Source organism: Rhinoderma darwinii, unplaced genomic scaffold (assembly GCF_050947455.1).
Source record: "Rhinoderma darwinii isolate aRhiDar2 unplaced genomic scaffold, aRhiDar2.hap1 Scaffold_126, whole genome shotgun sequence".
Classification (NCBI taxonomy): Eukaryota; Metazoa; Chordata; class Amphibia; order Anura; family Rhinodermatidae; genus Rhinoderma; species Rhinoderma darwinii.
The window spans coordinates 1,226,874-1,236,787 of record NW_027461958.1 but is presented as its reverse complement, the minus strand read 5'-3'; the positions used below and the strand labels follow the sequence as shown (position 1 = coordinate 1,236,787).

Sequence of the window (9,914 nt, the reverse complement as noted above, 5' to 3'; positions counted from 1 at the left end):
CGCTACTGCTGCTACGGCGGTAGTTACGCCACTGGGGAGCACTACACTGGATGCACACGGTAAAGGGAGGGTATTCTGCCATCTGTGCCGTGCCCCCCCGACTGTGCCGGGTACTCCCTGCTCTCCGCTCTTATGGGCACCGTCCCTGTCCTTGCTCCTATACCGCAACACACCCGTCACTACACACGAGGCGAGTCTCCTCCGCACCCTCCCAATGGGTGACTACCCTCCTCCCTATCACCGCCCCGGGTTTCCGGCGGAGACTAGAGCCGGCCCTGCCTCCTGCTACACAGCAAGCCGGAGACTGAGGGGTGATGCGGCCGGACACTGAACAGCTGGACCCGGGTAAGAGAATAATGGATGAAGGGATCACAGCCATGATACATCCTCATAGCGTCAACAGTGTCGCTGTATTTATTCATTTGCAACTTGTGGCTGTCAGACTGTGGCAAAACTACAACTCCCAGCGTGCTCTGACAGCTGAAGGCTGAGAGTTGTAGTTTCAGGTTGCGGAGTACAGGATTATTTGGGGGGGGGGGGGGGTTGATTTATAACTGATGCAATGTAAAAGTGTAGTTGCCCATAGCAACCAATCGGATTCCAGCTCTTATTTTTCAGAGAGGCTTTGGAAAATGAAAACAGCAACCTGATTGGTTGCTAAGGACAATTACTCCACTTTTGTGTTGCAGCAGTTTGGATAAATCCTCAATATGGTCTCCACTTGTGCGCCCTGCAATGGGGACTACAAATCCCAGCAGATCCTGCAGGTCTCTCTGAACTAGATTTTTTTTTACCAGAGAATTAAAAAGTGCATCACTCAGTAGTGTTATATAGATGGGTACAAGTGCGGAAAGTGACGATACAGCATCGTTTATGGCGTGTAATAATGTTAATGATGAAGTTTTCTGTGTTGTTTATAAGACATGTTTGACAAGTGTCTCTAGATAACATGTGCCACGCTAGTGCAAAACCCAGAGGTGTTCCGTTACTACGTAAAAAAAACTCCCCGTAAAAAAGAAGTGCATGTCATTTCTTGAGCCGTTTTTCATTCTCAATAGAAAAACTGCTCCAAAAAACGCCTTGAAAACGTTTCTGGTTTAAAAAACGGCTGAAAATCAGTGGGTGTTTTCTCTTGAAAACAGCCCCGTATTTTACAGCCGTATTTTGTTTAGCGTGTGAACGTAGCCTCAGGGTATGTTCACATGCAGAATCAAAAACAGCTGAAAATGACGGAGCTCAAGAAGTGACAGCTCAGGCTATGTTCACACGCTTAACAAAAAACGTCTGTAATATACGGAGCTGTTTTCAAGGGAAAACTGCCTCTAATTTTCAGTCGTTTTTTATGCATCAAGCGTTATTTGATGCGTTTATTGCGGCCGTATTTTGGAGCGGTTTTTCTATTGACCCAATGAACAACTGCTCAAGAAGTAACATCCCCTTCTTTTTTACAGGGCGTTTTTTTACGTGCCGTTTTTACAAACGGTGCGTAAAAAAACGTCCTGTGGGAACAAAACGCTGTTTTTCCCATTGAAATCAATGGGTAGATGTTTTGAGGCGTTCAGCCTCCGTATTTTCTGCTGAAAATAGGCTGTGTGAACATACCCGCATTCTTTTTACGCGCCATTTTTTTTTACACACCATTCTTTAAAACGGCGGCATAAAAAATGCCCCGTCTGAACGAAAAGCAGTTTGTAGGGGTTCAGCTACCGTTTTTCAGGCATATTTCAAGGAATTGACACCCCGAAATATGCCCGAAAACACAGTGTGTGAACATATCCTTAACATTTGAAAATGGGTACCCCCCCCCCCTTAACCATGGCCGAACAATGTCAGAAGTGACTTGGCAAATTTTCTATTAACTTCCGCATTATAGTTTTTTATTGGCCTCAAGATATAAAGGTAACTCACCAGACAAGTGTGTCCCAACCCCTCCTCAGAAGGAGGGAGCCATTGGTCTAGCTGCTCGAACCCCCAGCGATCAGCTGTTATGTCTGGGGGGAGTGGTGGGACAGCCGCATGTTTTGCCTACGGAGAATGTAGTAATATATGGCGGCAATTCAAATGTATAGGATAGTTATCAGAATAGCTGGAATGTAATACCACATTCTCCCTGTAGTGGCTGCTGCAGGAAAAATGAGTAGCCAATTGTAAACTAGCTGAATGTGACTGGGGTCCCTGGAGACGGACCCATGGCGATCGCTGGATTACCGCCGTGGCTCTCATAATACAGGGGATTGACTGTGATGAGACAATTTTATAAATACTGTATCAAGGAGTTCTAAGTTAATAGAAGATTAACCTCCTCTCAGGACCCGCATCTATTAGCCAGAGTTGAGCGACTGCAGAGAGCGTTTCTAGGTCTGGAGGACCCGGCACGTTCCTGCATTACACAGACAGCTCATTGACTTCAATGGAAACTGTGTAATGCCTCATTTACCCAGTGGTGGTGCTGCAGGGAAATTGAACACTTCCTGACCGTTTCCCACAAGATTTGAGCAGGTCGCTGGGGGTATCATGTCATCAGACTATCATCAGGGAACCTTTATTTTCCATTTGTGTATTCTTCATTTTTTCTTAATGTTTTGCGTTGTGTTTTATTTCCAGAAGCTGAGCGCTGTCATGGTCTATACAATCTCTGGACTATTACTACACATAGTAAACCTTGCTGCTCAAAGCCTGATTGTCTCTGCAGACCAGAATGTCTCTTCCCTGTTTTATCAGAAGATCAATCTACCAGCCGGGCACTTACCCTACTTCTTGCACAATAACCAGGATATGGCCAGATCCTGCAGTCAGGACCCCCACTGTCCTTTTAGAGTAAGTCCTACCATACCTAAGCCTAAGACCTTATTCACACGACAGGGTTTTCCGGCCGTTACACGGCCGCAGTAGGAACAATAGACCCCTAATGGGTCTATTCACACGACCGATTTTTTGCCGGCCGTCAATAAATGGGACATGCCCTATTTTCGGCCGTTCACCCGGCCACCCGGCTCCCATAGAAGTCTATGTAGCCGGGTTATACACGGCCATCACTTGAATGTGCTACAAGTGATGGCCGTGTCTTCCGTTGCTCGCTCTCTCCTCCTCCTCCTCCTCACATGCACTTCGCACTGTGGGGAGGTTTTTTTTTTTGCTTCCTGTAGGAGCGGAATCCCCAATCCCCTGCCACAGCTTCGGCAACGTTGTGGCCGGGGATTGGGGATTCTGCTCCAGGAGCAGTCCGTGATTTCACTGTGTCCATATATGGACATAGTGACGCCACAGACTTCTGAAGCGGAATCCCCTGCGATGTGGTCGGGGATTCCGCTCCAGGAGAACTACCTGCCTTCACTGTCCATATATGGACACCTGACGTCAGGGACTTCTGAAGCGGAATCCCCACCGCTGTGGCCGGGGATTCCGATCCAGGAGAAGTCCCTCACTTCACTGTCCATATATGGACAGTGAAGTGAGGGACATCTCCTGGAGCCGTCCCCTACATGAAAGTAGGGGGGGTGCCATCTATGGGGGGTGACTATATGTACAAGGGGGCTGTGTGGCATTACCGACAGGGGGGCTGTGTGGCATTACCGACAGGGGGGCTGTGTGGCACTGCCGACAGGGGGGCTGTGTGGCACTGCCGACAGGGGGGCTGTGTGGCACTGCCGACAGGGGGTCTGTGTGGCACTGCCGACAGGGGGGGTTGTGTGGCACTGCCGACAGGGGGGTTGTGTGTCACTGCCGACAGGGGGGCTGTGTGGCATTGCTTACAGAAGGGCTGTGTGGCATTACTTACAGGGGGCTGTGTGGCAATAGCTACAAGGGTGTCTGTGTGGCATTACCTACAGAGGGAAGTGTGTGGCAAAAAAATTACAACTGAAATTCATCCGATTTTAAAACGGACAGGGAATAAAACGGATACAAAATCGGCTGTAAAATGGCAACACGGCCCGGAACGGAACCCCTCAACAGAAAGCAACGCTGATGTGAACAGGCCTAACTGTTCTGTTGAGAAACAGGGATTGGGTATCTTTCAATCCTTTGTTCCTTGGAGATAAACAGTATAGTAAACGGTTGTTTAGTTGCCGCTTATCTCTTTTCCCTATAGCAGTAAACATGCACCTGTGGCTGTTTCAGCATCCAAGGTTATGGAGCAGTCGGGGGAGTTTGCTGTCCCATACATTACGCCATTTGTGCTTTATGTGGTCTGTATACAGATGTAGCCGTCTTTATCTTGACTTTTAACGCGTTAAATACACAGTGGCAAGACAGTTTAAGGGTATGTTCACACGATTAACAAAATACGTCTGAAAATACGGAGCTGTTTTCAAGGGAAAACAGCCCCTGATTTTCAAATGTTTTTTGAGCAACTCGCGTTTTTCGCTGCATTTTCTACGGCCGTTTTTGGAGCTTTTTTCAATAGAGACTATGAGAAAACGGCTCCAAAAACGTCCCAAGAAGTGTCCTGCACTTCTTTTGACGAGCCGTCATTTTACGCGCCGTAAGATGACAGCTCGTCTGCACAGAACATCATAAGACCCATTGCAAGCAATGGGCAGATGTTTGCCGACGTATTGGAGCCGTCTTTTCAGGCGTAATTCGTAAAACGCCTCCATTACGTCTGAAAAGAGGTCGTGTGCACATACCCTTACTTTACCTTTTCAATGGTTTTGTTGTGTGAGCTCACACTGCAGCAAGTTATCAGTCAAGATAAACGTGGCTACATCTGTACATAGTGGAGAACATGTAAAAAGGCTTCTTACAGGTAATGTGTGCTTGTAGACAAGGAGAGACCAGGATCCTTAGAAATCAGTCTGTGATTTTTCTCTCTCAGCTCATGAAGGGTTTTGTACCTTTGAGGAATTCCTGACACAACTAGATTCCTGCTGGGGTTATGAGAAGTCGTGCAGGAAGGAGCGCAGGTTCAGTTATCCGGTCTGTGACCAGGTCGACGCTGGTTGGTATGTGCTTGTTTTACATCCTAAGGCTCCATGCACACGACCGTACATTTCATCCGTAATTACGGACCCATTCATTTCTATGGCCGACGGACACCTTCCCATATATTTACGGGACAATGTCTGTGCCGTAGAAACCTTCCATAAAACATGTCCTATTTTTTTATTTTACGTACCGTGCTCCCATACTTTATAATGGACCACGGCCTGCAAATTTCAGACCGTGATTACGGGCACGGTCATGTACATGGGGCCCGAGACACTATTTTATAACTTTTGTTTCATGACTCAAATAAGTCGAGTCGCTTCTCCCCTTATGTAAATCTACCCTCCCAAAGCAGACACTGAAACAGAGTTGGATTTTAATGGCCACAGCAGCCGTTTATTATTTAAATAACAATAAATTTAAATACCATAACTTTTGAATCCCCAAAAAAGGGGATTCATCATAACATTAAATAACCCACTGCGACCCTATCAGGGTCATAACATTATAAACCAACCAGAATGACAGGGGTAAGTCCTTGAAGCCACCGATACTTAATTTTGGCCATCTGCCCACAAATACCTTACCCCCAGCCGAAACCCGGCCCGGGGGCACCAATTACCTTTTGCAGATGACCACCATATATATATAACCCAGCTTTCAAAAGGGGTAACACCCTAAGAAGCCGACAAATTGGGGGTGCATCCCGTGATGCATTCCTCCCCACCACTTTTTACGACCTACTTCAAGGACTCCCCCCGCAGCTGCAATGACAAAATTAACCACCCCCAAAGATAAATGTTAATAGGCAAATAAACTTTGACGAGAAAAACCACCACCCGCAGCAACCTCTTGCCGCGGTCAACCGATCCACATCAGGGCGGGCGGGCGGGAACATGTTCCTGCTTCTGTGTCCTGGCGAAGAGAGGGAGAGCACAAACAGGAAACAGGTACATCCCCTTCAATCCCCACCCCTCCTCCCCCAAGCCCTCCTGCTGTCCCCATCCTTGGTCTCTCATAGGCCAGCTAACGCTGTGTCCCTCCCATCTATTTTTTTTTAAACTCATTTTATTGAAAGTACACAGTGCACAAGGTATGATAAACATAACATTTTGGGTGACATGCAAGAAACCCATTATTCCAATGTAACATAACCATACAAACAACAACATCGATCTCTGTTACACAATGAGAAAAAGAAATGGTACAACCTTTTCCGGTCTGTTATTGAGAATAACCAATACATTTATAGGAACAAAAGCAATGCAAATATATACCACTCTGTTATAAATACTTGTACAATCCAGGACTGATCTCGTCCAAACTACTATTGAACCTTCCCCCCCCCCCCCCAGTTGGGGCCCGCTACCCCGTCCCTACTTACTCACTTAAACCCCAAGGCTGCTTAGGGAAGACCTGAGGTCACCTACATTAAATGATGCAAGAGGCGATGAGCACCAACTACCCCACACTTCCAGAAATTTATACGGACATCCCCTATGTTTGTATACTAAATTAGCGTAGGGTATTACTGAGTTGAGCAGTGATTTCCATTGTGAAACCGTTGGGAAAAGATCTCCCATCCAACGAAGTGCAATAGCCTTTCTGGCCATGAACAGGGTCTCCCGTAAAAATATACCTTCATAGTGTGACCAGGAATTTGGTGGGAGCAGACCCAACAAACATAGTCCAGGCTCACAGGGGACTCGTTTACCTGTTACTGATGAGAGAAAGTCTGTGACCTCTCTCCAGAATTTAGATATTACCGGACAGTGCCATACCATATGGTCAAAGTCTGCCCGATCATGCTGGCACCTTTTACAGCTAGCCGAGGAAGATCTGCCCATATGCAATAACCTGGTAGGAGTTATATAACATCTATGGATGATGTAAAGCTGCGTCATTTTATTATTAGCCGCTGGTGAAACCGCGAGGTGTGAAGACATTGCATCAAGCCAATCCCCCTCAGTCAGGTTCGGAATCAGCCCCTTCCATCTGAGTTCCACCGCACATCCCGCATGTGCTAACCTTTGAGACAGCAGGAACGTGTAAACTACTGATATCAGGCCCTGCGGGCCTTGTGTTCGAAGCACCCCTATAAGGGGTAGGGAAGAAATCAAAGTCTGAGCGTGTCTGAATTGGGCCCTAAGAGCGTGATGCAGCTGTACACATCTAAATGTATCCCTCTCTGGCACCTGGAATGTGTCTTGTATCTCCCTGGCTGATAACGCGTGTCCATCTCCAGTACTCAAATGCTTCAATTGTGTCACCTCTAAACCCTCCCAGAATGCATGATCCTGAAATCCCAAAAAGTGAGGTAATCCATGGTTGGACCACAACGGCAACTCTGCTACCGTATCTTTAAATTTCAACAGTGATTTTGCATGAGCCCATACCTGCTTCGCCAGTTTAATCAACGGTAACGTATGCTTAGGGCTAAAATCATGTGGTTCTAGAACGGGCCATAAGTTAGATACTCTGAGAAAATGTGCTAAATGATGTTCGGCATTGGGCAATGGATCATCCAACATCCACAGCCTAATATATCTAAGTTGACCTGCCAAGTAGTATAAAAACACATCCGGTAGGGCCGCTCCCCCCCCTCTGTTTGGGCCTCTGCAGAGTGTCTATTCTGAGCTTGTGTCTATTCTTTCCCCAGATAAATGGAGTAAATAAAGAGTTGACCAAATTAAAGAACTTTTTAGGAACCATTGTGTCCGCGTGCTCCAAGACATATAGCAGTTTAGGTAGCACTACCATTTTAATTAGGTTAATTCTGCCTGCCACTGATAAGGGGAGTGACTTCCAGACTGCAAATTTATCTCTCAAATAAGAAAGTAGAGGGTACACATTAATATCGTATGAGTGTGAACTATCCCTAGATATCCAAACTCCCAGATATTTAAAACTATGCACCACTTGTAGACCCTGAAAATGTGAGCCCCACCCACAATTGTTAGAATGGAGAGGCATGAGAAAGGACTTACTCCAGTTAACATGCAGGCCCGAAAAACTGCTAAACACCTCCATCAATCTCATAGCCCTGGGTAGTGAGGCATTCGGGTTGGCCAGGAACAGCAGCATATCGTCAGCATACAATCCTATGCGGTCTTCCCGTGGTCCAATACGGATTCCCTGAAGGGCCCTATCTTTTCGAATCCCTATAGCCAGGGGCTCTATGGCAAGTGCGAACAATAATGGGGACAATGGGCACCCCTGTCTCGTACCCCTATGAAGCAAAAAGGATGGGGACAAAATCCCATTAACCACTACCGAGGCTCGAGGCTCTTTATATATGGTCGTAATCCATTTGATAAAGTTGGTTCCAAACCCAAATTTCCTTAGGACCTCACAGAGGTATGTCCACTCAACAGAGTCAAATGCCTTGGCAGCATCCAAGGATGCCAGCGCCCAATCCTGCTGCTCCCACCACCCCATCTGAGTAACCACCTGAGCTCTGCGAATACTATCCGAAGTGGATTTCCCTGGTATAAAACCGGTCTGATCAGAGTGTATGACATCATTGATGACCCGCGCTAGTCTATTGGCCAATAATTTAGTCAGTATCTTATAGTCTATATTAAGCAGTGATATGGGACGGTAAGAACCACAATCCTCTGGGTTCTTGCCTGGTTTCAGAATAACTACTATGGTAGCTTCTTTCATAGAATCCGCCAGGTCCCCCGCCAATAAGCACGCCTCAAATAGAGAAAGAAGTTGGGCTGACATAACCTCAATATATTGAACATATACTTCCAGAGGAATCCCATCCGGGCCCGAGGCCTTCCCTTTAGTCATATCCAATATACACTCAGAAATCTCCTCTACTGTGAAGGGGGACTCCAGTAACTCACAACCCTCCTCTGACAACTGTGGAAACTGCATGTCATCCAAATATTTCTCCAAGTCTTCCATTGAGTGCCCAGCCCTAGACGTATATAAGTCCCTATAGAAGTCTGCAAATTGAGCCACTATCTCCTGGGAGGTATGAACCAAAACATTCTGAGCGTTTCGAATGTTCAACACTGGAGGAGACAAGGTATTCTGTCTCACCACATGAGCCAAGAGTTTGCCAGATTGGTTACCCAATTCAAAAAAGGATTGGCCAGTGAAGAAGATTCTACGTTCCGCCTTCTCCTGTAGTACTAGAAGATAATCTCTCCCCACCGAGAGCCAAGCCTCCCTGTTTTGTGGGGAGGGATCACCCACAAACGCGGCCTCCAATTCTCCACATTTTCCCGCCAAATCCCTTTCCCTTTGGGCCGAGGAGCGCTTAACGAAAGATATTGATGATTTCAGGCAGCCTCTCAAATACGCTTTCAGCGTATCCCATCGTAATAACCCATTCTGCTCCTGCCTATGTGCTTCGAGAAAGACATCTAGCTGATCTGGGATTCTATCGTTCGATTTGATTAATTGGAGCCAAAACGGATGAATTTTAAGGGCCCCCCTCCTACCAACCTCCGGTAATGACATTTGCAGAAGAATCGGACTGTGATCAGAAATTGCTTTGGGAAGATGTTCAATGCTCACCATAGAGTTATATACCGAGGGCGTGCCAAAAATATAATCTATACGAGACAATGCATCAAATTGTGGTGTGTGACAAGTGAATTCGCGAAGTCCCATATGACTAACTCTCCACAGATCTACCCAGCCTATCTCCTCCATTAATGAGGCTAATGGGGAGACCCCTTGTCGTACGTCCCCCTCTCCACTACACAGGAACCGATCAATAGCCTGATCCATTATAAGGTTCAGGTCTCCTAGGGGGATCACTCTGGCTTCTTGATATGCGGAAGCAAAAGAAACCGCCTCCCTAAGTAGTGCCAGAGACCCTGGCGGTGGGTTATATATCCCCATTATGACATAAGATGTGGAGTTAATGTTAGCGTGCACAAATACGTATCTCCCCTCAGGATCAATTCTGGTATGCATCACTTCCCACCTAAGGGTTCTATGAATTAATAGAGATACCCCTCTAGAGG

General features: G+C 46.7%; 1 pseudogene; it reads left to right on the top strand.

Moving 5' to 3' along the window:
* The first annotated feature begins 687 nt into the window (after positions 1–687).
* Positions 688–9,914, top strand: part of LOC142699078 (EGF domain-specific O-linked N-acetylglucosamine transferase-like) — a 122,805-nt pseudogene continuing 113,578 nt past the window's right edge.